Consider the following 27,468-nt stretch of genomic DNA (forward strand, 5'->3'; position numbering starts at 1 on the left):
CACTTTTCAGTAAAAAGTTTTATTAACAGTGCCGTTTCATCCAGGGATTCCTAGGTTTAAATGGAAATCGCTCTCTACTTAACCTGATAGCTTGAACATCAGTAGGAATCAGGCAAATGAAGGCTGGGGACAGGAGACGCGGGGAGGAGAGAGAGTGCCCAAGCCCAGTGGCCATCTACCGAACAGAAAGAGGTTTAAGTTGGCTGGAATATGAAGTGGGGGTGGAGGAGGCCATCTGCTGAAGATGAGGCATTTGAGGGTAGGCAAGGCCTGCTGTGCCTGGTCCAGGAGGCTGGACGTTATCCCAAGAACAGCAGGAAGACCCTGCAGAGTTTTGAGCAGGGTACACAAGACCAGATTAGGATTTAAGAATGGTCCCTCAGGTAGCGGGATGAAGAAATTTGTGGCCAAGGGTTAATATTGGTGGTAGTTATCAAGCAGAGAGGAGGGTCATGTGGCCTATGGAACTAACTGTAGTGATGGAAGTAAGTGTCAAGATCTTATTTTGAAGGACGTAGGAGGTTGGACTGGACGGACTTGGGTGTTTGAGGGGGTGGTGAGAGAGAGGCAGCAAGGAAGGACGGCTCTAAGAGTCGCTGGCCGAAGCAGCTGGGTAGAAGGCTGCTTTTCACTGGGTTAGGCAACACTGGAGGAGATGCCGATGCATGGGGAGTGGGGGTGGGTGCAGGTGTGTTCACTTTTGGACATGTTGTGTATCCTTGCCTGTGGGGCTCAACCACTTAGTACCTCAGTGACTTGGGGGAGCTGACCTAGCCTCTCTGTGCCTAAGATGCATCCTCTGTAATAGGAGAATGATGCTAATAATTAGAAAACACAGCTAATTTCTGATTCATTTAGTCCAGGATAACGTTCTCTACTTGTACAGCAGAATGCTGTTTTCAAGTTAGGCAGTCCCTAGGCAAAACGGGAGTCTCTCTGCTTATCCATGTATTGGTTGGCTTTACTTACCTGCCGTGTGTATTTTCAACATGCAGTGTGTTTTGGCAGTGCTAAAAGAAAAACAATTAATTCAAAGAAATGTGTTTAGGGGCACCTGGGTGGCTCAGTTAAGGTTAAGCGTCTGACTTCGGCTCAGGTGATGATCTTGTGGCTTGTGGGTTCAGGGCCCACGCTGGACTCTGTGCTGACAGCTCAGAGCCTGGAGCCTGCTTGGGATTCTGTGTCTCCCTGACTCTCTGCCCTTCCCCTGCTAGTGCTCTGTCTCTCAAAAATAAATAAACATTAAAACAAACAATCAAAAGAAATGTGTTTGTCACGTGTGATATGTTAGCCCGTCAGTTTGTCCCTCAAAGAAACAGCCCCCCTTCAGGCCCTCCACTCTTCTTCTTGTAGCCTCACTCCCTCAGAGGGCGGCGGGTGAGCCTTTGGGACCTACTTTCTCCAACAGTTCTCTTCTCTGTAAAGTCATCTTTACAGAGTCCCAGAGAGTGCCTAGCACCTGTTGAGTGCAATCTGTCTGTGAGCCTGTCAGTTGTCTCAGGTGTGAAGTTAGGGGACAGGAGAGAGCCGGATGTGTGGATCTGGAAACCAACAGTGTGTGCCTGTATTGCAGGCAGGTGGTGAAGCCATATATACCAAGATTTGAATCAGGGCCCCATCACTTACTCCTTGTGTGACTCTGGGCGGGTTACTTCACCTCCCTGTGGTCAGTTTCCTCATTTGTAAGATGAGGATGATGATCCTATTCTAGGATAATGACTCATGGTTGCCTCCTTCTTTTAGATCAAGAAAATACTACCTTTTAAAACTATAAAGTGCTCTTCAAGTGTAGATTACTTCCAGGGTTAAAAAGAGAATCTCTGCTTATCTAGCTATCTGCTTGGACAGGCACGAAACATGCCATGCTCATTTTTACCCTGTAGACAATGTTGAACTTCACTCGAGCCCTGAAGAGAGCCACAGTCAAGAAATCTCGACAGGCTTTTGTGTTTCAGAAATGGCTTATCGCAAAAGACCACTCTTCCCCCTTTAACCTAGAAAAGGCTTGCTCCTCACGCTTTGTCACGCCCTACCATATGTCTTGTCGGGTGGCTCCTGGGTTTACATGCGACAAGGCCAAACACAGTCCTTTCTCCTTTTGCTGATTGGGCCAGACACACAGTCCCTCCAGCTCCCTGATGTAACTGAGATCAGAAGTCAGCCCTCCGGAAACTAGCTAGACACAGAGAGAAACATTTCTTGTTCGTGGAGACTAATCCTGAATGCAGAAACATCCTACCTTAAGTCTCCCCCACTATAATGGGTCTACTCAATCCTTAGGGGAAAAAAGGCAAAACCACCCTGCGGAGGCCGTGTGATGTTCAGATCTGGGCTGCTCTCAGCATTGCAACAACCTGAATAGTGAGGTGCTGTACTAGTTTGCTTTTGTCTTTCCTAGTATGCACGCATGCAAAAACGACCGGTAAGAACACAAAGATCTGAAAGTGGTACTTCCTGCCACGCGTGCGCCCTACAAAGGAAGTAACCCAACGTCACTCGTCACTCGCGGCGCCTGGAAACTCTCCCTGCCACCTCGGGAAATATGTATCCTGTGCAGTCACTCAGGTGCGCCACAGTCACTCTGGGGTGGGTTCAACCTTCTCTACTCCCTGCGTGGTTACAAGTCTCGGATCCCAAGTACCCACGCCACGGCCCACGGAGAGGAAGCCACTTCGCCCCGGGGCACCCCGTTGTCCCTCCCTGCCCCGTGCAGCCGGAGGAAGGTTAAGGAGCACCCGGCTTCTCCATAGTGTCCCATGTCTGTGATGTCACACGCAGTCCCGCAGCCCCTCCTCCTGTGGCTGGTCTCTCTAGGAAGTCGGGAGGACTTCCCCTCTCGGTGGTCTTAGCCCTTCTCTTCTGGAGAGGTGGGGGTTCAGACCTGGGGCTGAGGATAGGAGGGGGTGCGCTGGCGCAGGGATGGAAAGAACAGGATCCCGGGAAAGAACATGCATGAGAGCAAAAGCGGGAACCTAAGAATACAAGAGGGAGAATCTCCCTAGAACAAGCCGGGTGTGCATGCGTGTCACAGGACCACCGTTCTTTCTGCGCCACACAAGAGCAGTGCTCTCTGAAAGAACAGCTGTTTTTCTCAGAAGCCTGCCTCTGCAGTGTGAGAACTGAGGTTTGACAACCTGTGTGTGGCATATTTCTCTTTCTCTCATTGGGGATGCCATATTTAGTGGAGATGAGATTGACACTTCCCATGGGCATTGCTAGACACACCCCCCCCCCCCGGCCCCCAGGCCATAACTGGGCTCCAGTCCGTGTTCCACGGGTTCAGAAACAGTCTGTTTCCTTGGCATCACCTCCTGTATTAAACCATCTGAGGAATTTTGTCTAGGAGGTGACATACAAAAAATAGGCTCTGTCATTCCTACACTGGTATACAATTATTTAGACTGTTGTAATCAGATTACAAGCTACAATATATAATATTTACAAAAAGAAGGCATGTTTGGTTGTCCAGTTTGCTGAAAAACAGCCAATCCTGGGCAGCAGACATATAAATGTGATGAGAAACTTGGCTTTATAATTAATCACAGAATTCCATTTACATTTCCAATAAAATTTCCTTATATTGACTACTAATGTGTGTATTGGGTGGGTCGTGTGTGTGTGTGTGTGTGTGTGTGTGTGTCTATGTGCACACGTGTGTGAGTGTTAGGGTGTTTTGTCAAAAACCTAAAAGTGAATGGCCTGTCTTGCCCGAGCCTCTCAAGGTACCAGTAACAGAGAGAAAAGATTTTTTAAAATTCCATATTGTAAGGAGCAGATTGTGAACAAGTTCCTACTGGAGTGTCTTACCTGGAACCTCCTGGGATTCAGCAAAATGTTTTGTGAATAGTTTTTTTTAGGGAAGCACTGGTTATACTGTTTTTAGTTGAATATGGACTACATTTAAAACTGTACTTGAGATTGTATGAAATAGGTAAGCTAAAGCTCGAGTTTGGGAGAACCCAACCCTAGGGAAGGGTCTCAGGGAAGCTAACCACACAGAGTCAATGGTCTAGACAAGGAAGACAGGCTGTTACGAGCTGGAACAGACGAGTTCAGTCAGTCAACTCAGATCAAGCTCTGTCTTTCTGGACAGTTGTCAGACTGAAACATCAGGAAGAGGCCACAAATACCTCAAGTATGAACTTCAGTATGTGACAAAGGCTCTCTAATCAGGGTATAAACACTCATGTGGCTCAGAAGTGTCAATCCCTGGAAGAAAGCACTGAAGACAGAGGCGAGTTTCCTCACCCTGGGACCCGGATCTCTGAAGCATCATACCCTAGACACAGACTCCCAGATACTTCATGGGCCTCCCACTATGGCTCTCAAAACCCAAAATATCCCACTGACACACTGAGGGAAGCCAACCACATTGACTCAATGGCCTAGACTAGGAAACCAGGTTGTTCGAAGCTGGAGTGGATGAGATACAGACCCAAGAGAAGGCAGCTAGGAGACCTCAATGCATTGGACATACAATATCAAACCACCCACAGAATTCAAACTCCTATGGAACTCGAGATATGAGGAGAGACACGAAACAGCTCAGAGGCGATAAATACTATAATACAGATCCACATGCATTTTAGCAACCTGGCAACCTGCAACATAGAAACTTAATAGCTCATAGACCTTACACCTTGCACACAGATGCCATACAATCACAGAGCTGACAACCTTGCATGCAGGCACACAAACAGCACAAAACACCTGTACCGTGAACACAAGCTTGCTCAGATACCTCCTGTCCCATGACAAATAACCTTTGCAATCTCACAACCTAGAATATGGGCCCCCAGGAGCTCAAATATGCCAACCTCAACAGAGACCCTCAGGAGAGCTCAAACCCTAATTCCTGAAATACATAATGGGAACAGCCCCAGACAACTTACATTCTGCACGCTGCACCTAAAACAGATCACATACCTCACTCACCAGGAGAGACCCCTAATAGCCCAGACAACTCTCACTTGGACACACAACCCTCCACAGCTCAGTGATCTCCCATACTGGACACAGACCCTCTCACAGCTCATACATCTCAAATCCTGGACCCCAAAATGGCTCGTAAAACGACATCTTGTTTTTGAACACAAAAAGTCACTCCATACAGGACACATGTCAATTAGAGACACAATGAGGTCTCACCCAGCCCCATGAGTGAATAGCACAGAGAGACTGAAATACAGAATTACAGACAGCCTTTCTGGGAAACCGCTGTCTCCACAGTATTAGCCCCCATCCCAGTGTACCCGTCCAGGAACGTGAGGAACCTCTTTTCCCAGGGATAAATGACCCCAGGTTTGGCCATCATTGGCTGTTTCTGGACAATAACTCAGCTGCACTGGTCCCAGGCCACAACTAGGAGGGAAGCCCCCGCTCACACGTCTGACAGACAGTAGAGCCCTCCACCCATCAAAAGGGGGAGACCTTCTAGGTTGGAAGGGTTCATGCCATCTTCAGGAGACTCCCACTGTCCTTAAGGCCCCAGAGCCCTCCTGCTGAGGAGCCATTGCCTCATTGTGGGGATCGGAACCTGTGGGGAAGGCAGAACAGGACAGTCCCACGCTGCCCAGGGTAGATCCACGCCCTCTCAGTCTTGTGGAAGGCCTGTCCCTCATCCCATTCACCCTGAACACACTGCTCACTTCAGCCTTCTCAGCTCCTAACCCTTGGAGGCACTGCAGCCACCCAATTTTCCCAGTGTCCATGTGAGCCCCAAACACAAGGACACCTTCAGTCAGCAGGTCTGTTGCAAGCCAGTGAACACGAGTGGGGGAAGGAGATGGTGAAGGGGTTCACATTGCCGTGCCAGGATGACCTGCCACAGACCACTTACCTGACCACTGAGGGTGCCCCTGTTCCACCCGCTTCTCTACCTTATCATCTCCCCATCCACCCAAAGGAAACCTGTCCCCTTCTCTCAATGCCTAATTCTGCTTTAAAGGGGAAGGTGGTATGAGGGTGTCCACAGTTCCTGTGGGGCTTTGTGCAAACTGTGAGGCGCATACGTTTCCCCCCCTGATCTCCCACCATGAAGCCAACACCAGAGCAGTCCTATTTGCTCACGGGCAGAATCCACGGCGAGGCTGACGTGGGCCTGCCTGGTGCATGCACCTTGTCCTCCTCAGGGGACACACACACTGGCCCATCTCTCATGCCATTGTGAATTTCCCTCCCCCAGGAACACAGTCTTGCATCTGCAGCCTTTCAGGCACAGGTGTGAATACAGTCAGGGCTTAAGGAACGACTGGGGAGAAGTTCACGGACATGAGAACCCACCTATCTCTTACTTGCCTGCCCTCACTCAAACATCTCTCCTGTCTCATGCTTAAAATCCTATCCTCTGTTCACTTCTCTGGGTTGAGTAGGGCACCTTGTTTCCCTCGAGAAACTGGCTTGGAGTAGGTCATGAGCCCCTCTTTGAAATATCTCTGCCCATCCAAGACTTATAGTCTGGTGGACACATAACAGGACACTGGAAAAAGATTTAGTGATTTGTTATTGGGCTCATTTCACTATAGTGGGATCCTGGAAGCACTGTTAAAAAAAGAAGTTGCAGGAAGACTGACTAAAGGACAGACTAAGAGAAGCCAGTGATCCCACTCACCTGGGTAGCATCTTCAGCCTCTTTTGCTGGTGAGCAGCCTGAGGTTCCACGGCATGATTCCAAACCCTCCACTTCCACCTCCACTCTTCAAAGCCCCACCTGTGCACCCATAAACTCCCTGAGAAGGACACCCCACCTCCAGCCAATGGGATTCTTTTCCTTGGAAGATCCTGGCAGGCAATCCCATCTAGACTAACCAGTCTAGTGTGGTCCTTAATCTCTGCTCTGCTCACCCATGAGGAAACCATTCACGTGCTCCTCTTCCATGTTCCCTGGTCCCCACTTGGTTAGAATCTGTACAGCTGACGGGCTGGGGCTAGAAGTGGGACGATGGTGACCTCCGGAGAGGTGGAGGTCCTTGCATGGTGGTGAGCTCCCCTGCACCCTGCCTGCAATGGTTTCTTTGGGAACACAAGACTCCCTCACTCCAGCTGTACCTCCCAGAGGAGACTGCTTCATCTGGGACTTCAGTGGTACATCCTATTACAGGAAAGTACAACCTGCTGCTCTCTCTAGCAACCTTTCACCCTTTCCTGCCACCCCACACCCTGGTAATTTGCCCAGATGGGGTCACATCACCTCCAGCTCCACTCCTCCCCAGGAATAAAACTAATGGGCGCTGCATCCTTCCATCATAGTCTCACTACTCTTAAACTCCCCACAGGGATCATTCCACTTGCATACGCCAAGATCTTGTAGAGAGCCTGAGATAAAGTGTCCAGCCTCCTGTCTACATCTCCTACGTCATGAATGGGGTGCTTAGGGTGCCAGCAAAGGGGCATTTGTTACTCCAGTCACACCGAGGGTAGTGTGGCTTGGTAAAAGAACTTTGCAGGGCTCTCTGACGGCGTCTATCAAAATTTGATTCTACTGTGTCCCTACCCTCAGTAGAATTTCAGCTTCATGAAAAGAGGAACATATGTAGGTCTTCTCTAATGTCTCCCCAGCACTTACAGTGGTATCAGGCACACAAGAAGGTACTTCAGAGATGTTTCCTTAGCAAAAGGTTTCCTTGATCCAGCAATTTCCATTGCTACGAACTTGTCTTAAAGAAATATTTACACAGCCACAGAAGTATGTGTACAATGAGAATAGCAAATTTCAGGGAGTGGGGGTGGGCTCTAAATGGCCATTGGTAGTCAATGACCTTTGGGAGGGTAAATGAAAGATGAAGTGTTCCTATCCTACAATGGAGCACCCACTGGCCTTGAAACAGAATAAGAGGAGCAAATTTGTACTGACCAGAGATTTTTATTTTATTATTATTATTTTTTTTCCAAATGGGGAGTAGCAGATCAGTGGTAATCCTAACTCAACCAGTGTCTGTAAGTGTATATGTATGTGCAGGTGCAATTTGTAAATACTGATAACAGGGACAAGACGGAAACACCTATCAGACTACAGTGGTCACCTCTGATGATCAAACTGGTGAAGGCAAGACCTGGACAGCGTATTACATCTTCTGGGGTAGGCAACTGTACTTCTAAAATGGCCAAAATCATATTCAAAAGCAAATGCTTTCCTTTACAATTTTTTTTTCATTTTGTTAAGCTGTAAGTCACATTCCATAAAATTCACCCTTTTTTGTTGGCTTTTACTATGTACATACGGTTGTGCCAACCATCACCAACATCTAGTTCCAGAAGAAACCCTACGCCATTAGCAGTCCCTGCCCAATCCCCCCTCCCAGGAGCCCTGGACATTTACTAGCAGCTTTATGTCTCTACAGATTTGTCCATTCTGGACATATCCACTAAATAGGATCCTACATTATGTGGCCTTTGAGTCTGGCTTCTTTCACTTAGCATAATGTGTTCAGTTTTCGTCCATGTTGCAGCAAGTATCACTACTCCATTCTTTTTATGGCTGGATAATATTCTACTATATGGATACATCACCACAGGTGATATATTCATTACTTGGTTGGCACTGGGTTGTTGGCACTTTGTTGTGATTAATGCTGCTAGGAACACTCGTATACAAGTTTTTTGGGGGGCTTATTCTTTATTTGTCTTGGATATATATACCTACGATGGCATAGCTGTGTCATACAGCAGCTCTGTTTAACTTTTTGAGGAGCTGCCAAACTGTTTTCCACAGCAGCTGTGCCATTTTGAATTCTCACCAGCAATGTATGAGGATTTCAATTATTCCACACCTTCCCCAACACTTGTTATTTTCGCTTTTTAAATTATATCCATATTAGAGGGTGGAAAGTTATAATTCATAGTGCTTTCAATTTTTGTTTTCCTAACGACTAATATTTTTGAGCATCTTTTCATGTGCTTATTTGGCATCTGCGGATCTTTTTTAATAGAAATGTCTATTCAAATGCTTAGCCCATTTTTTTAATTGAGAGAGACAGAGACAGAGAGAGAGAGAGAGAGAGCGCGCGCGCACACGCTCAAACAGGGGGAGGGGTCGAGAAAGAGAATCCCAAGCAGGCTCCATGCTGTTGGCCCAGAGACTGATTTGGGGCTTACTCTCATGAACTGTGAGATCATGACCTAAGCCAGAATCAAGAGTCGGTCACTTCACTGACTGAGACCCCAGGTGCCTCCCTTAACCCATTATTAATTGGGTTGTCTTTTTACTCTTATCTTGCAAGAGTTCTTTTTACATTCTGACTACTGGGCCCTTATCAGATATACAAATACTTCTTCCCATTCTTTTGGTTTTTTCACTTTCTTATGGTGTCCTTTATTTTATTTTTTTTTTTATGAAATTTATTGACAAATTGGTTTCCATACAACACCCAGTGCTCATCCCAAAAGGTGCCCTCCTCAATACCCATCACCCACCCTCCCCTCCCTCCCACCCCCCATCAACCCTCAGTTTGTTCTCAGTTCTTAACAGTCTCTTATGCTTTGGCTCTCTCCCACTCTAACCTCTTTTTTTTTTTTCCTTCCCCTCCCCCATGGGTTCCTGTTAAGTTTCTCAGGATCCACATAAGAGTGAAACCATATGGTATCTGTCTTTCTCTGTATGGCTTATTTCACTTAGCATTACACTCTCCAGTTCCATCCACGTTGCTACAAAGGGCCATATTTCATTTTTTCTCATTGCCACATAGTATTCCATTGTGTATATAAACCACAATTTCTTTATCCATTCATCAGTTGATGGACATTTAGGCTCTTTCCATAATTTGGCTATTGTTGAGAGTGCTGCTATGAACATTGGGGTACAAGTGCCCCTATGCATCAGTACTCCTGTATCCCTTGGATAAATTCCTAGCAGTGCTATTGCTGGGTCATAGGGTAGGTCTATTTGTAATTTTCTGAGGAACCTCCACACTGCTTTCCAGAGCGGCTGCACCAATTTGCATTCCCACCAACAGTGCAAGAGGGTTCCCGTTTCTCCACATCCTCTCCAGCATCTATAGTCTCCTGATTGGTTCATTTTGGCCACTCTGACTGGCGTGAGGTGATACCTGAGTGTGGTTTTGATTTGTATTTCCCTGATAAGGAGCGACGTTGAACATCTTTTCATGTGCCTGTTGGCCATCTGGATGTCTTCTTTAGAGAAGTGTCTATTCATGTTTTCTGCCCATTTCTTCACTGGGTTATTTGTTTTTCGGGTGTGGAGTTTGGTGAGCTCTTTATAGATTTTAGATACTAGCCCTTTGTCCGATATGTCATTTGCAAATATCTTTTCCCATTCCGTTGTTTGCCTTTTAGTTTTGTTGGTTGTTTCCTTTGCTGTGCAGAAGCTTTTTATCTTCATAAGGTCCCAGTAATTCACTTTTGCTTTTAATTCCCTTGCCTTTGGGGATGTGTCGAGTAAGAGATTGCTACGGCTGAGGTCAGAGAGGTCTTTTCCTGCTTTCTCCTCTAAGGTTTTGATGGTTTCCTGTCTCACATTTAGGTCCTTTATCCATTTTGAGTTTATTTTTGTGAATGGTGTGAGAAAGTGGTCTAGTTTCAACCTTCTGCATGTTGCTGTCCAGTTCTCCCAGCACCATTTGTTAAAGAGGCTGTCTTTTTTCCATTGGATGTTCTTTCCTGCTTTGTCAAAGATGAGTTGGCCATACGTTTGTGGGTCTAGTTCTGGGGTTTCTATTCTATTCCATTGGTCTGTGTGTCTGTTTTTGTGCCAATACCATGCTGTCTTGATGATGACAGCTTTGTAGTAGAGGCTGAAGTCTGGGATTGTGATGCCTCCTGCTTTGGTCTTCTTCTTCAAAATTCCTTTGGCTATTCGGGGCCTTTTGTGGTTCCATATGAATTTTAGGATTGCTTGTTCTAATTTCGAGAAGAATGCTGGTGCAATTTTGATTGGGATTGCATTGAATGTGTAGATAGCTTTGGGTAGTATTGACATTTTGACAATATTTATTTTTCCAATCCATGAGCAGGGAATTCTTATGGTGTCCTTTAAAGCAAAAACTTTTTCTCATTTTGATGAAGCCATTTTTATCTAACTTTTCATTTATTATCTGTGCTTTTGATGTCCTAGCTAAGAATCCGTCACCTAACCCAATGTCACAAAGATTTACTCCTACACGCTCTTACAGAAGAAGTTTTATAGTGTTAGTTCTTACATATGGACTTGGATCCATTTTGACTTAATTTTTATCTGTGGTATGAGGTTTGGATTCAAATTGATTCTTTTAAATGTTGACTATCCAGTTGTCCCAGCACCATTTACTAAAATGACTGCTCCTTCCCCATTTAATTGTCTTGGCACTGTTGTCAACAATTAACTCACCATAGATAGACGGGTTATTTCCAGACTCTCAATTCCATTCTGTTTATCTCTGAGTGTATCCTTAAATCAGTACTACATTGTATTCATTACTGGAGTTTTGAAATAATGTTTGAAATGGGAATGCACGAGTCTTCCACTTTTGGCTGTCTTCTGCAAGATTGTTTAAATTAATTCTGGGTCCATGAAATTTCCACATAAATTTCAGGAGCAGTCTCTCAATTTCTAAAAAGCTGCAGTTAGAATATCAATAGGAATTACACTGAATGCTTGGATCAATTTGGGGAATGTTGCCATCTTAACAATATCAAGTCTCCCAATCGATGAACACACACAGTCTTCCCATTTTTTAAAATTTGCTTTAATCTCTTTCAACTGTGTTTTGTAATTTTCAGTGTGTAACTCTCACACCTGCTTGGTTAAATTAATTCCTAAATATTCTTCTTACTCTATCGTAACTGAAGTTGTTTTCTTATTTACTTATTTGGATTATTCACTGCTAATGTACAGAAATACAATTGATTTTTGTATACTGATCTATCTTGCACCCCGAATCTGAAGTCTATTTTATATTTATTTTTATTTATTTTTAAATGTTTATTTAATTTTTGAGAGAGAGAGAGAGAGAGAGAGAGAGAGCGCGCGAGCACGCGCGCGCAAGAGCGAGCACAAGCAGGGGAGTGGCAGAGAGAGAAGGGTACAAAGGATCTGAAGTGGGTTCTGTGCTGACAGCAGGGAGCCCAATGCAGGACTCAAACTCACGAACCAGGAGATCATGACCTGAGCAGAAGTCAGACGTTCAACTGACTGAGCCACCCAGGTTCCCAAGTCTATTTTATATTTAAAGCGATTATAGCAACACAGGACTCAAGCCCAATCAACTAATGGAAAGACTGATTCAAACACCAACACTGACATCCTGTGACAGAAAAGGAAAAGAAGAGACACATTACATACAAGGGAACAAACAGGACAGAATGGGCAGACGACTGATCAGAATCCATGCAAGCCAGAATTTTCTGATTAATGCAAATGTTTCTTGAAAATGAAGGTGAAACAAAAACTTTCAAAGAAATAAAAAAGCTGAGAAAATTCATTGCCAGAAGATCTGCCCTACACAACACGTTAAAGGGAGTTCCTCAGGAAGAAGGCAAATGAAATCCAAAGAAAATCTGGATCTATACAAAGAACTGAATAGTGCTGGATGTGGTAAAGTTGCGGGCGTATATGAATTTTTTCCTTATATTTAATCTCAGTAAAAGAGAACCATCTAAATAATAGTAACAATGTATTGTGGGGTTTACGACCTTGGTAGAAATAAAATGCAAGAAAACAATAGCACTAAGGCTGGGAGAAAGGACATGGAGGTACATAGTCCTACGATTCTGACAGTGTACAGGAAGTGGTATAATATCGTTTGAAGGCACAGTGTGAAAAGCAACAATATATATTAGAACCCTAGAGCAACCGTTTCGAAAAAATGTTTAAAGATATATAACTAGTAAGCCAATTGTGGAGATAAAATGGAATAACACCAAATGTTCAACTGATCCAAAATTATAGAGGGAATAGGAAAGGAAAATGTGAATAAAATATCCATAGGATAAAATATACAGCCAGATGGAAGACTTAAATGTAAACTGTTAACACACTAATTGTACACTGCCTACACATCAATTAAAAGACCTAATTTGTGGGGTGCCTGGGTGGCGCAGTCGGTTGAGCGTCCGACTTCAGCCAGGTCACGATCTCGCGGTCCGTGAGTTCGAGCCCCGCGTCAGGCTCTGGGCTGATGGCTCAGAGCCTGGAGCCTGTTTCCGATTCTGTGTCTCCCTCTCTCTCTGCCCCTCCCCCATTCATGCTCTGTCTCTCTCTGTCCCAAAAATAAATAAACGTTGAAAAAAAAATTAAAAAAAAAAAGACCTAATTTGTCACTTTAGATAGAAATAGAAAGACCCAACTATGTACTGTCAAAAGGAATCTCACTTTAAATATGAATACATAAATTAAGTCAAAAGTAACTGAAAGGAAAATTTATCGATAATGCTATGGTTTGAAGATGTCTCCTCCAAAATTCCTATGTTAAATCCTAACTCCCATACCTCCTAACCTAGGAGGTGTGGCCTTTGGAAGGTGATGAGGCCCTGGGGCAGAGCCCTCATGAATAGGATTAGGGCCCTTATGAAAGAGGTTCCAGAGATCCTTTGTCCTTCCACTATGTGAGGACACAACCACAAATCTGTGACTTTGAAGAGGGTCCTCACTAGAACCCAACTATGCCGGCACCCTGATCTTGGACTTCCAGCCTCCAAAACTGTGAGATACCAAGTTTGTTTATAAGCCGCCCAGTCTGTGGTATTTTGTTCCTGCACCCCGAACACACTAAGACACGTACACCCAGCAAACGTGAATCACAGGAAAAGCTGGAAGGGCTAAATTAATATTACAGAGAATATACTTCAGAATGAGGATTATCACAAGGGGAAAAGACAGATGTTACTTAATAAAAGAGGTCCAGTCATCGAGAAGATCCAAAAATCATGAATGTGCATGCATTAGTAAAAACTGATAAAACTAAAAGGAAAAACAGAGAAATCAGTTAGCTGAAGCCTTCAACATTCCCCCATCCACAACTGACAGTACAAGTGGACAACACAATCAGAAACTATATGGAGCAGTGGAGCAACACTATCAACAGCCATGACCTAACGGTTGCTTACAGAAGGACAGCACAGGACCCCATCTTCTGAAGTGCACATACAAGGTTCACAAGACAGGCCATATTCTGTGCCATAAAGTAAATCTCAACAACTTCTAAAGGGCTGAAATCATACAAACTGGGTTCTCTGACCGCAAAGAATTAAACAGAAATTAATTGCAGCAAGGTGTCTGGAAAACCACAGAATATTTTGAAATTAAATGGCATTTCTCAATAATGCAGGGATCAAAGAAGAACCTGCAAGAAGTAGAAAACCAAAACACAGTATATCAAAATCTGTAAGGTGAATCTACAACAATGCATTGAGGGGAATTTTTATCATTAAACATTTACATTAGAAAAGAAGAACTGTCTGAAATCAAACTGTCTGAAATCAAACTGTCTAAACTGTCACCTTAAGAAATTAGAAAAGCAAAATCAATGTAAACCTAAGGGAAGCAGAAAAAGTATAATGAAGGTTTGAACAGAAATTGACCTACTAGAAATCATAAAATCGATACAAAGGAATCAGTGAAACTAAGAGCTGGTTCTGTGACAGGACCAGTAAATCTAATAGGTTTAGCCAGACTGATAATAAGGAATGAGGGCAGAGTGACATGGATTACTAATATCACTACTGCCAGAGGAGACATCAATACAGATCTTTCAGACATGAAGTGGATGAGAAAATATTATTGAAAATATTATCCAAAAAAAAGATGAAATGGGAAAACCCCTTGAAAGGCCCTGGCTCGCAGGCCCCAGTCAAGAAAATAACACCACTAGCCTTATATCTGTCAGAGATTGAATTCACTAAATCAAACAGAAAACAAAAACCCTTCCGTCACATAAAACTCAAGGCTTGAATGGTTTCACTGTTTAAATTCTATCAAACACATATGAAAGAAATAATGCAGGTTTGAACAAAGTCTTCCAGGCAACTGAAGATGAGGTCACACTTCCTAACACATGTTATAGAGCCAGCAATATCCTGATATGAAAGCAAGACAAAAAATTAAGAAAATAAATAACAGACTCTGGAAAAAAAAAAAAAAAAAGAGAAACCTCACTAGAGTCCAGAGCCTAGAAGAGAGAACCATACCACTTCAACGTCAATTACAGGAAGAACTGTCAGTTATAGACCCAACAGAAGAATAATCAACATGAAAGAATCATGTAGGCCCCAACAGGAAAAGATGTACATTGCATGTCCTGTAAGATACTGACTACGCCTCCAACTCAGCCAATGAGAAACTGTCATTACCCTGAACTCTTGCTTTTCTTCGATGGACTTTCATTCAAAACAACCCTTCCAACTTCCTCCTTCTTCTCCATAAAATAACGTTCCTCTACTTTGCTTATTGGACTTGCCTAGGATTTTGCTTTAGGTTGCTTGTTCCAAACTGTAATTCTCTGCTATTCCTGAATAAACTCATTTTTGCTGATAAAATAACTGGCTGTTCTACTTTTGAGGCTAACAAGAGCAATAGCACTCATGAACACAGATGCAATAATCCAAAATAAAATATCGGCTGTTTGAAACCAGCAATATAGAAAAAAGACAAAATACCATAGTGAAATGGTTCCACAGCTTTGAGAGTGGTTCAATGTTTCAGAATCACTCACGCTAACTGACCATAATAACAGACTAAAAATATATAAGCATCTCAAGAGATGCATAAAGAGTATTTATTTGATAAATTTACTTGATAAAAACTCCTAGCAAACTAGGAATAAAGAAGGATTTCCAGCTTAGTCTCCTAGGGCTGCTGCAACAAAACTACCACAGACTGGATGACTTCTAAAAACAAGAGAAATCTATTTCTCATATTTCCAGATGCCAGGAAGCCCAAGATCAAGGTGCCAGCAGATTTGGGATGTGAGGCCCTGCTTCCTGCTTCACAGACTGCTGACTTCTTGTCCTCACATGGCGGGAGGGCCGAGGGAGCTCTCAGGGGTGGGTCTCTTTTATAAGGGCACTAATGCCATTCATGTGGGCTTCACCTGAATGACCTGATCACCTCCCAAAGGCCCTACCTCCAATCACCATCATACTGGAGAAAGGTTTCAACATGAATGTTGGGGAGATGGCAAGATTCATTCAGTTTATTGGCAACATCCTTAAACCGATAACTGGCATCTACAAAAATATCTAAAGCTACTGTAATCGTTAATCCTGAAGGTCTGAATGTTTCCCTCCTGAGACAGGGAACAAGGTAAGTATGCATACTTTCACCACTTCTAGTCAATATTTTCCTGGCTGTTCTAGCCAATAAAAAAGTCAAGCAGAAATAAAGAAGTAAAGAAATAAAGAAGTAAAACAGTCATTATTCACTGGCAACACCTGAATCTGTAAGAAAAACCCATAAAACATTACTTGAATTAAGAAGCGAGTTTAGCAACGTGAAGAGACACATGGTCAGTATGTAAAAGTAAATTCTGCTTCCATATACCAGCCATAAACAATTAAAAATGGAAATTTTCAAAAGCAACGCTACATAGTGTAATGCTGAAAAACAGGAGAAAGAATGTGCTGCCATTGTCCCCCACTCCCCAACTACAGAGTTGTGGCTCAGAGGTTTTGAAGCAGATAGCTCCTCTCAGAGGAACAAAGTTCATTTGCAAAGGGGTGTTGAGGAGAAGGTCAAGCAAGCCTAAGGGCACTTGCAAAACAGTGGAGGTTGTGGTACAAGGCAAACGGTAGGAGACTGGTAGAAGTCTTGGACACAGAGGATCAGCTGTAGGCTGGCCGGATTACCTGAGACAATCAGGGAGAAGAGACAGCTGCAAGGAGCCTGCCTAGGGTCAGAAAAACTCTGAAACAGTAACTTCAGCAGCTAGCCCTTCAAAGGAGCATGGATTTCACTGGTTTACATTATGAAGCAATATATCCAGGGTATCGCTGAAAACAGTTGAACAAGTAGCCCACAGTCAGTGAATCGGAACAGCTGGGTGTGGTCAGGCAAAGAGACAATCAGAGAGAAGCCTGCCGAAACCGGTCATCCCAAGGGGACAGTAGGCATCTCCAAGTCGTCTCTCCTTGAGGACTAAAATCTGAAGCCTAACACAAGGGTGGGGGTGGGCGAGAGTAAGGAGAGAAAACAGACTCCACTAAAATAAACCAGCTAGACACTAAACAACTAGACAAGGAAACAGAGGTAACAAACCCAGGAAGGGGTGGGATGGATCAGTACCCAGTACTGCTCCAATATTTTATTTTTTTTTTTTTAAATTTTTTTTCCACGTTTATTTATTTTTGGGACAGAGAGAGACAGAGCATGAACGGGGGAGGGGCAGAGAGAGAGGGAGACACAGAATCGGAAACAGGCTCCAGCCATCAGCCCAGAGCCCGACGCGGGGCTCGAACTCACGGACCGTGAGATCGTGACCTGGCTGAAGTCGGACGCTTAACCGACTGCGCCACCCAGGCGCCCCATGCTCCAATATTTTAGATAGTCAGACAAGAAAAAAATTATGATAATTCAAAAAACAGGAAAGCATGAATAAGCAACAGAAACTGCCGGTGCTTGCAACCAGATGTCAGATTTGATAAAGAATTCAAAGTAGCTGTTATAATCAGGTCCAAAGAACAAAGAAAACCACAATCAAAAAAGTAAAGGAAGGTATGATGAAAATGTCACATCAAAGACAGAATAACAATAAAGTGAGAAAAATTATTTAAAAAAGAACCAAATACAAGTTCTGCAGCTGAAAAGTGCGGTAACTAAAGTGAAAAATTCACTCGAGGAGATCGACACTAGTTGAACTACCAGAGAAAGATTTAGCAATCTTGAAGACAGATGGACAGCGATTATACAGTCTGAAGAAAGTGAGGGAAACAAATGAGGGCAATAAACTGAGCTGCACAAACATATGGAACACTCTTAACACCAACACAGATGCAGGAGAGTACCAGAACAGAGACAGAAAGGAGCAGAAAAAAATATTCAAAGAAACAGTGCCTGAAAGCAACTCAATGAACTCCAAGTAGGATAAATGAGAGATTCATAGACACATCACAGTAAACATGCCGAAAGCCAAAGGCAAGGAGAAAATCGTGAAAACAACAAGAGAAAATGACCAGTCACTTATGAGGGAAATACAATTAATAGCAGTTTACTCAGCAGAAAATATGGAGGCCAGAAGGAACTAACTGGGTAATTAAAAAATTTAAAAATGCTCAACAACCAAGAATCTCATATCCAGTAAGCTGTTTTTAAAAATGAAAGTAATGTTACTGAATTGGTTCCTTAGGTATAACAATTTCTTTTTGTCAGAATCTTCAGGGTTTTACACAGATAAGAGCATGTCATCTGGACGTGGAGGACTTGATGGCTACTAAAATAAACCAGACACAGAAAGACAAATACTGGGCCATCTCCCTTCTACGTGCAATCTAAAATAGTCAGACTCCTAGAAGCTGAGGGTAGAACAATGGCTGCCAGGGGTAAGGGGAGGGGTAAATGGTGAGGTGATGGTCAAAGGTACAAAGTTACAACTATGAAAGAGAAGTATGTTCTGGAGACCTACAGAGCGTAGTGCCTTTACCTAACAATACTGTGTTATATACTTAAAATTGCTAAGAGATTATCTTATGTTAAAAGTGTTCTTACCGCTAATGATAATCATATAATAACAACCACACCAACAAGAAGAAAGGGTTGTACATGTGAATACCTTTACCTATAGCTTTACCTATCAATCAGACCTCAATAAAACACACCTCTTTGGTACCACTAGTCACGGTAGTAATTTTTACATTGACTTATATGATTGTTAGATTAACTATTCTCGAATGATTTGGCTTAAACTCACTCCATGAAGGCAGTGATGTGTCTTTGTTTACTGTATCGCCCAGGCACCCAACACAGTGTCTACAGTGTCTAGGTAAGAGCTGAAGCTTATTTAGTGAATCATAGTTAAATGAATAGAGTCTCTCACCCTATATTTGCCACACACACACACACACACACACACACACACACACACACGGTTACCATCATACTTATGCAGCTCAGGGAACAGTGCCTGGGCAGCCACCCCCCAGCTGGATCAGGAGATGGAGGAGCACCAGTGGTGTTGCCAGATGGCGGCTTCGAGCTTCTGTAAGGTGAGGCAGCGTTACTCTCAGCAAGGCTAAGAAACTTTATGAGTCTGTCTATGGTAAAGGCTGAGACCTTTGTGCCTTCACACACTCAGTGTTCCCTCGTTACTGTTCATGGTGGGTCATCAGAACGCTCATCACTAAGTGCAGCGATTCCCTCCCGGACCTCGGACCAGGGTAACCTCTCCCCACAGTACTAGAGCACTCTATTTTCATAGCAGAAAAGCAAGGCCAGAAAATGGGATTTTCGCTGTTTGTCCCCTCTTAATGTGTTTTCTCACCTTGTACTCACTTCCATGCTTCTTCTTTGAGTCACCCAACCCAACCCTGCTACTTCCCAACCAATGACTACAACACCTGTGCCTGCATCTCACTTGCTATGTAGGGCTCTACTGGAGGTGGCTGGATCTAACTATTGTACTATGCATTTGCTTTCTGTTTTCTCTTATGAATCCGTAGGTCTCCAAACTTCAAGTAACGTGCTCCAGGTGGCCCACAAACGGAGAATGCTTCAGGTGAGGCTGCCACTCTCACCCACAGCGTGACCAAAGCAGTGCTACCTTGTAAGAACCACACACTGCACCCTGGGGGCCAAAAGAGAGCAAAAGTCTAAGAAATTTTCATAGAGATACTTAATAGCACAACTGTCTCTTCTTAGGGACAAGCAAGTTGCTGTCTGATTTGGTTTGGTTTTGGCCTGCATCATCTGTGGCATTTTCATAGCCCTTGCAGACTTAGCTAACCTTCCATCCAAACCTCTCTGCTTCCCTCACTGCTCTGCTCTACTGTCCCACATAGCTCTCCTCCACTTTAAATGCACTGATTGGGTTTTCAGCTGGCAAGGATATCAAAGCAATTCATTATCTTGAAATGTCAAGATATCAAAGAGATCGAGTCTTTAGAAAAACGACTTTAAAATCTATAGGATTTTATCTGTTGTTTTGTTTCCAAACATTATATATACCATAAACTACTGTCCATAATGATCATGATGAAGATACCAACGCTGAAATCTGCCGCAGCAAACGCGTGTATAGACCTTGATATGAACCAGATCCCGACTTAGTGATGTGCCTGTATTGACTCGTCACCTCACAGTCTCTCGTGCACCTGAGACATCATGTTCTATCCAAGCACTGATCCAGTGTAATCAGGATAAGCTGTCTTACACGTTCACCTGTCTTTTGAACCAAAGGACACTGGACACTGAGGTGCACTGCAGTTTATGGCCAAATCCCATGTCTCTGTATGTTTTTCTCTGACCTGGATTTAACCCTGACCTTGCCCTTGCTGAGTAGGTGGCTCTGGGTAAGTTACTTCACCCCTTAACCTCTACGGGTCTCAGTTTCCTCATCTGGATGGAACAAGGGACGATACCCTTAAAAACACTTACCTCACAGTGCTGCAGTGGATACTCCATGAATTTTAAAATCATTGCTGTAGGGAAAGAGCTAAAAACAAATCCAGGCCTGTAGTAAGCCTCCTGAAGTGTGAGCTTGTATTCCTGTCTCTTTCCTTCTGCTTGTATCCATTATCCTTCCCTCCTGTTTGCTACTCCTTCTCTCTGCCTGCCCCCTGCACACTTTCACCTCATCCTCCACTCCCATTCTCTCCTCACTGCACCTTTCCTAAGACTCTCCAAACACACTGTTTACCACCTCCTCATGACTCAGTTCAGAAAATACTAATACACCAGCCTTTTGTTAAATGAATAATGAATATGAGTGGAAGAAACACAAATGTTACTGATGAAAACTGGACTGTTAACAGCTTCGTATCTTTACCAGACTCACATCTTCCCAACAGACTGAACTCCCAATAGGAGTTCAATACAACTAATGGCTGTAGAAGCCACCACATGATGAGGTCCTTGGCCTTTACATTTCACTCTTTGAAATGTTTACGCAAATTTATACACTCGTGTTCTATCATCATCCAGTGACCACTTCATTTTCCAAACACTGTACAAAATGTGCAAACAGGTCATTCGTTCTAATTTCCTAGAGAAGTTTCCATTCAAGTTTTCCATAGGAGCCCACGATGATGGAACCAAGCATTGCATTTAGGCTTCCCAATGGCCCATAAGGAGAGCTGAATACTCATTATGCTAATAAAAACACGCCCTCCACCGTGCCCCACAGACTCAATTCCTGAGTCCCCAAGGAGCCAAAGTGATAGTGCTAAGTCCTTCCAGTGAGTCAAAGGTAGTCTTGACACCATCTGTCCAGAACATGCTTCCCGGAAATGTGGGAACAACAACAGTAACAACAACGGCTAGAATTGATCGGCAATTTGCCACATGCCGGGCACTGTCCTGATGACTTTTTTTGTCTTAACACAGTCAGTACTCTAAACTGCCCCCAAGAAGTAGCTACACTTACTACTAACTAGTGTTTCCACGTTGCTAATGGAAACAAGGCACACAGATGTTAAGTAACTTGCTCAGTGGCATCGGGCCGTAAGCGGTGCAGGCCCACGTTGCAGAAAATTCACTGTACTGTGTACTTGTTCAGTCAATATTAGGATCCAAGGGCCACTGCAAAATATTTAGAGTTACACCTAACATATAACACAAACTGATTTTATAGCACGGAACTGCATGGTACACCGAAATTTGATTTCAACAGCAATCACTTAGATGGAAGCTTGACAGGGACTGGATTCAGGATACTCTGTGGAAACAATACTCTCCGAGCCTTGTTAGTACAGCAGACAGCACATCAGTCTCCTAGCTGAAGTTCTTGGGTTTGTGCATCAGAGAAGGCACCAAACTGTTGTCACTTCTGCACCCTCACAACAATGGAGAGAGAAGCCAGGCAGCAGAAAAACGGGACCACTGACTGCCCTGCTCCAGTAGTTCCCAGACAAGGAGTCCTCCTAAGTCAGAACCCAAGAACTTTTTAAAAATGCACATGCTATGATCCATACCCAGGGACTCTCATTTAGCGTGGTCACAATGTTAAGAATCTGTGATTTTAAAAAAAATGTTTATTTATCGAGAGAGAGAGAGAGCGCGCACGCAAGAGCGAACATGCACGTGAATCGGGTAGCAGCAGAGACAGAGGAAGAGAGAGAATCCCAAGTAGGCTCTGCACTGTTAGCATGGAGCCCAATGCGGAGCTCATTCTCACGAACTGTGAGATCATGTCCTGAGCCGAAATCAAGAGTCGGATACTTAACCAACTGAGCCGCCCACGCACCCTAGAATCTGTGATTTTTAACTCTGCCTAGGAAACTCTCAAGAACTTTATTAAATCCCTGTGGTAGCAAGCCTGACTTCAATGTACTGACTCTTTCCAGACAAACACACACATGAGAGACCAATCTGAAAGCACACAGAAAGCAGAACATAATGAGCACAGCCTGAGACTCAAACCAAGGGCAGGGCAGATTTTCTGAGAGGACATCACGACCCCACTGGACGTTCTCCATGAAAGCTTCGGTCTATCTCAAATCCATTCTCTTCGTGGCCAGTGGGTAGGGTTGGTGACAGAAGATGACATTAAGTTCTCATGATGGCACGGGCTTTTTTTGAGGGCCACGTAAACCATATGATGTGAGGTTATGCAATCTATTCTCCCCATGTCCTCTCAGCCTTTGGTTCATTCTTACACCCACACTCCACTCCACGTCAGCCTGGCGCAACCAGAACTTGGGCGCATGTCTTCCCTTCACCTATCAAAAACCTGCCTTTGACCTTAGGAGATCATCTCCCTCTTGTCCTTTCAGCTGTCCTGTGATATCATCTGCTGTCCCGAACAGGACAGAAGCTTAAAGCCCTTGCCCAGCCCCTTACTCTGGTGTCCATACCTAGAAAGGCTTGTCATCAATGAGGAGGAGAACCCCAGTCCCAGGAGCTAAGAGCCAAGACGAGCACAAAACCATCCGGGCGTGGACATTCCACGGCAGTGGTGACCTCTGAAATGAAGCTTTACCTCACATCTCAGCTGTCCCTGAAACACGTTCTTATCACAGAAAGCAGGCAGAGGATGAGGGTGCCCGGAATCCTTCCCAGGGAGTACTTCCTGGGAGTACCATGCTGCCATGGTATTTCCTCTCACCAAATCCAGGCAAGGACCAGCATATTATGTGGGTTATAACCACAATGGCACATTTTGAAAATTTCAGAGGGAGACTGTGATTGTTGAAATGATTAAAGGGAAGTATCAGTATTTAAAAAGGGAAAGTTTCAGGGAGGCAAATCTTTTTGACAGAGACTTACATAAGGTGGATTTTCCATAAATGTTAACTTCCCTGTAAATTGAGGGATACTTGCATGTTGTTTTACCTGAGAAGGTACCAATAATCCTTGACTGTTTTGGAAAATACATCAATGAAAGCAATTCTGTTCATGGCTTTGCGTCTCATACAACATGCCAGTATCACTTGATATCTGTGGCTGTGCGTGCAGGAAATAGAATGAGGGGAACCCAAGTGTACTGACCGGATGGGTCTTCTCCAGGTTATGCTGTGAAAGGACCGGAGGAATTAAGTGGGAGATGTTCACAATGTGATCTGCCAGCGGTCACTGAACATTGCCACTTTGTTTCCATATCTGTCTCCCTCGTGTCTGCCTCGTGGAAGGTTGGAAACACACCTCTTGGTGTCTTCAGGCCAGAGGACCTGACACTCGGCAGAAGGCCAGTCCACACTTGTGGAATTGAAGTCAAATGGGAATGAATGGACCTAGTGTCATGATGATGAACCACACAGATGCCGGTCTGCAGAGGGCAGGAGGGACGTGCCACAGGTCTCAGTCTTAGGACCAATGCGGTAGGGTAAGACCAGCCTGCAGGACTGATCTCCATCACATCCCTCAGGGGTCCTAGATTTAACCAGTTAAAACAATTTGCACTAACCACAAAGGTCTAATGTAGAAAAACAGGTAACTTACTGCTTAGTTTTTTGTACGAACCTTCTTTTTAGCTGGCCTGACGCACAAATTCAGGCACAGCACACACCGGTCGAGAAGCAGAACCTGACCTGAAAGTCTTCCAGGCTGAGGCAGTGTCGGGCTGGTCAGGGCACACACACAGGAAGGGTAATCCTAGCGGGCACACGTGATTCTCCTGAAACAGAGTTTACAATCGTTAGGGAGCCCAGAGCTGGACATACACCGAATCCGGCAACACGGCTCACCGGGGCCTCAATGTGGCCTCCCGCCACGGGCCTTCCCCTCTAGGACTCCCTGTCCACTTGGAATATTCATTTGAGCCCTTGGTTTTAGAGGGATGCCTGGAGGCAGTTATTTCCCAAAGTTGTGTCTGTCCACGACACCAGTTCATCCTCTCTCTGAGGGTGGAGGTCACGTGGAGGTGCCATGCGTGCAACGCCCAGGAGCTGGGGCCACCCCTGCTGTCCCACAGTCAGAGCTCTGGCAGGTATGGCTCGAGGCTCAGGAGTCAATTTGCATTCGCAGTGCTCACAAAGGCTTGCAAAGGCTGCACTGAGAGTGTTTCCTTAACAAAAAATAGAAAATTTCCAAGAATAGTCTGGACAGACACAGGCCATTAATGTCCTCGCCTCTTCCCTCTGCTTCTCCCCAGGTGCCAGGTTTGTTTTCTCCACTGTTACAAAATCAGTGCGTACAATTCTGAAACTGAACCTTTCCGTGTCTTTATTTATCCCCTGCTCTCCTCCAAACCTTTTGTAAGGAGGGCCTGTTAGCAAAAGGGACCAAAATATTTTCATAGAAAACTCTATGACATAACAAGAAAGACTCACGATCATTAGGAATTGTTCAGGATGAAATTCTGAATTTTCAAAATTTTCAAAACAGGTTTACATCACCTCCTGTCCCTTTTGTCTCTCTCCTTTATCCAGCAGCCAGGCTAGAACAGGTCATACCCTTGCTGGGGGCAGCTGCTTTGAACAGTGGCCCTGCCTAACATCTTACATCAGTTTTCTCAGACATCCAGGCACCAACAGCCACAACGTACAAAGCCACTTTTAAATCCTCCCTTTTCGCCCTCACTGCAAGTTTACTGAAACTCCTAGCAGTAAGTGGACACTTACCGGGTGACCATACAGGGGACATCCTGGTTGGAATGCTGGGAGGCGCAGCCACAGCAGCAGTAAGCCAGCTGAAGAAAAGGCTGGAATGCCTTCCCCTCCGTCTTTGCCTCTAGTTTATGTAAAGCTTTTTCTAGCCCAGGCAACCAATTAAATTTGTCTTCTCCCACGTGCAGGAGACAGCAAGTTAAACTTTCAACATTTTTGTTCACCTTTGGGAAGGTCTGGATCCTTTTCCCTGGCCTCCAGAGAATGAAGACCCAAGTCATAAGTTGGCTACACTTGTTCACCTCATATCATCCAGCATGGCTAAAGCAGCCAAGGCATGCCGTGAGCCAACGCTCTTGGACTTGGACCTTTTATTTTTGCATTCCGTGTGTAACATTTACCTTTCAGAACAGCTCAGCTGCTCTTTCATATCGTGGGCACATCCATAGTCACTGAGGCACAAGCAGCTTATCATCTCTACCGTGCCATCCTTTCTTTACGCAAAGTCTTCCACCATATTTTAGTGAGTCAGGGTTTCCCTGCTAGTGAGTCCCATGGCTGCCACCATGGTTTCGGAGGTCCCAAGACCACCCTTGCTTCTGCTGCATCCCCAGGAGGACGTGAAGGTCATCCTCAGGGCTAAGATTTATTACAGCAAAAGGATAGAAAGCAAAATTGCCCAGGGGAAATGGTGCCCTGGGTAACATCTGGAGGAAACCAGTGCAAGCTTCCAAGAGTCCTTTCCCAGGAGAGTCACACAATTTGTGCCTTCAGCAACAAATCATGATAACTCATGTGAAATGCTGTCTACCAAGGGCACCTCGTGAGTAACACAGCGTCAGAGGTTTGGGATGGAGGCTGGTCACGTAGGCACTGTCTGCCCAGCACAGACCAAGATTTCAGATTCCCAGAAAGAAAAGTATTTTCATAGATGTCTATGTGTTGAGATGTTTCATAGATGTTTAACATGAAACATATTGTTTGGACAGTTTAGGAAGAATAAAGCACCCTGCTCAGGTAGGGAATGGTGGGAAACCTTCTGAAATTCAAGTTCCCGGATGCAAGATAAGGCCCAACATGCTGATGTTTGTAAGCACAGTAGTTTCAGGCCTACTATGTTAACTCTTCTCTGCACAACACCCAGTAACAAAGCTTCGAAATATATAACCAAGTCAGACAGAACTGAAGGATAAATGAACAAATCTACAACTAACAGTTATAGAAGTCAACACTCTCTCAGTCATATACAGAAGGAATAGAAGGAAAATTAGCAATATGCGGATGAACTGAACAACACTGTGAACTACCTGGATGTAACTGACAAGTATAGAACCCTTCACATATGGAAGTTTCACCAAGGTGGAATGCATCCTGGGTCACGAAACACATATTAGAAGTTATAAAATAGTTGAAATCATACAGAGAATGTTGCCTGAGCAAAAGAAAAAAAAAAAACCCAATATGTAAGAAAATGTGAAGAGGAAAATCTCCAAACACAAGGAAATTACACAATACATGTCTAAATAATCCCATGGTGCAAATGGCAAGGCTCAAGGGAAATTAGAAAATATTTTGGATACTAACCCTTTATCAGATGAACTGAATGCAAATGAAAATACAACATATCCAAATTTGCAGGATGCAGCTACAGCAGTACTTAGTGTTAAATGTACCGCATCAAATGTTTGTATTAGAAAGAAGAAAGGACCCACGTTAATGATGAAAGCTTCCACCTTAAGAAACTAGAAACAGGACATAAAAATAAAGCAAGCAAATAAGAAAAACAGGATTTAGAGCAAATATCAGGAAAAGAATAGAGATAGTCAATGAAACCAAAAGCTGGTTCTTCGAAAAGGTCAATAAAATTCATAAATTTCTATCCAGACTGACACAAAAAGAAAGATAAGTAAAATAAAGACACAACTTACCAATATCCAGAATGAAATAGGTTACAGAATCCAGAGAATTTGAATGGATTCTAACAAATAATCTATGCACTTACATTTGGTAATTGAGATGGAACAGAACAATTGCTTGAAAGACACAAACTATTAAAGCTCAACCCAAACAAAACAAAACCAAACAAAACCAAAAAAACAAAAAACCACCACCCAGGTAATCTGAAAAACATACATATATTTCTAAAATATCATTGTTAAAAACTTTCAGGAAAGAAATCTCCAGGCCCAGACGGTTTCTCTGGAAAACTGTACCACACACTTAAGAACAAGTAACAGTGTGCTATCAACAACAGCCAAATTATGGGAAAAGCCCATATGTCCATTGACTGATGAATGGATAAAGAAGAAGTGGTACATATATATACAATGGAATACTACTCGGGGATTA

General features: G+C 44.0%; 1 protein-coding gene across 18 annotated transcripts in view; it reads right to left on the reverse strand.

Annotated features, from left to right (window-relative positions):
* The window catches only part of FAM156A (family with sequence similarity 156 member A), a 49,245-nt gene that overhangs the window by 16,063 nt on the left and 5,714 nt on the right, over positions 1-27,468 (reverse strand). For 11 of the 18 annotated variants that reach the window (XR_003966514.1, XR_003966515.1, XR_003966517.1 and 8 more), the window contains exon 2: positions 24,035-24,188. The exons of 2 other annotated variants lie outside the window; for them this stretch is intronic. The gene's annotated coding sequence lies outside the window, so the exon portion shown is untranslated. 5 more of the 18 variants (XM_030304948.1, XM_030304945.1, XM_030304942.1 and 2 more) reach the window with 4 other exon arrangements.

The sequence above is a fragment of the Lynx canadensis genome, chromosome X, assembly GCF_007474595.2.
Source record: "Lynx canadensis isolate LIC74 chromosome X, mLynCan4.pri.v2, whole genome shotgun sequence".
NCBI classification, from domain to species: Eukaryota; Metazoa; Chordata; class Mammalia; order Carnivora; family Felidae; genus Lynx; species Lynx canadensis.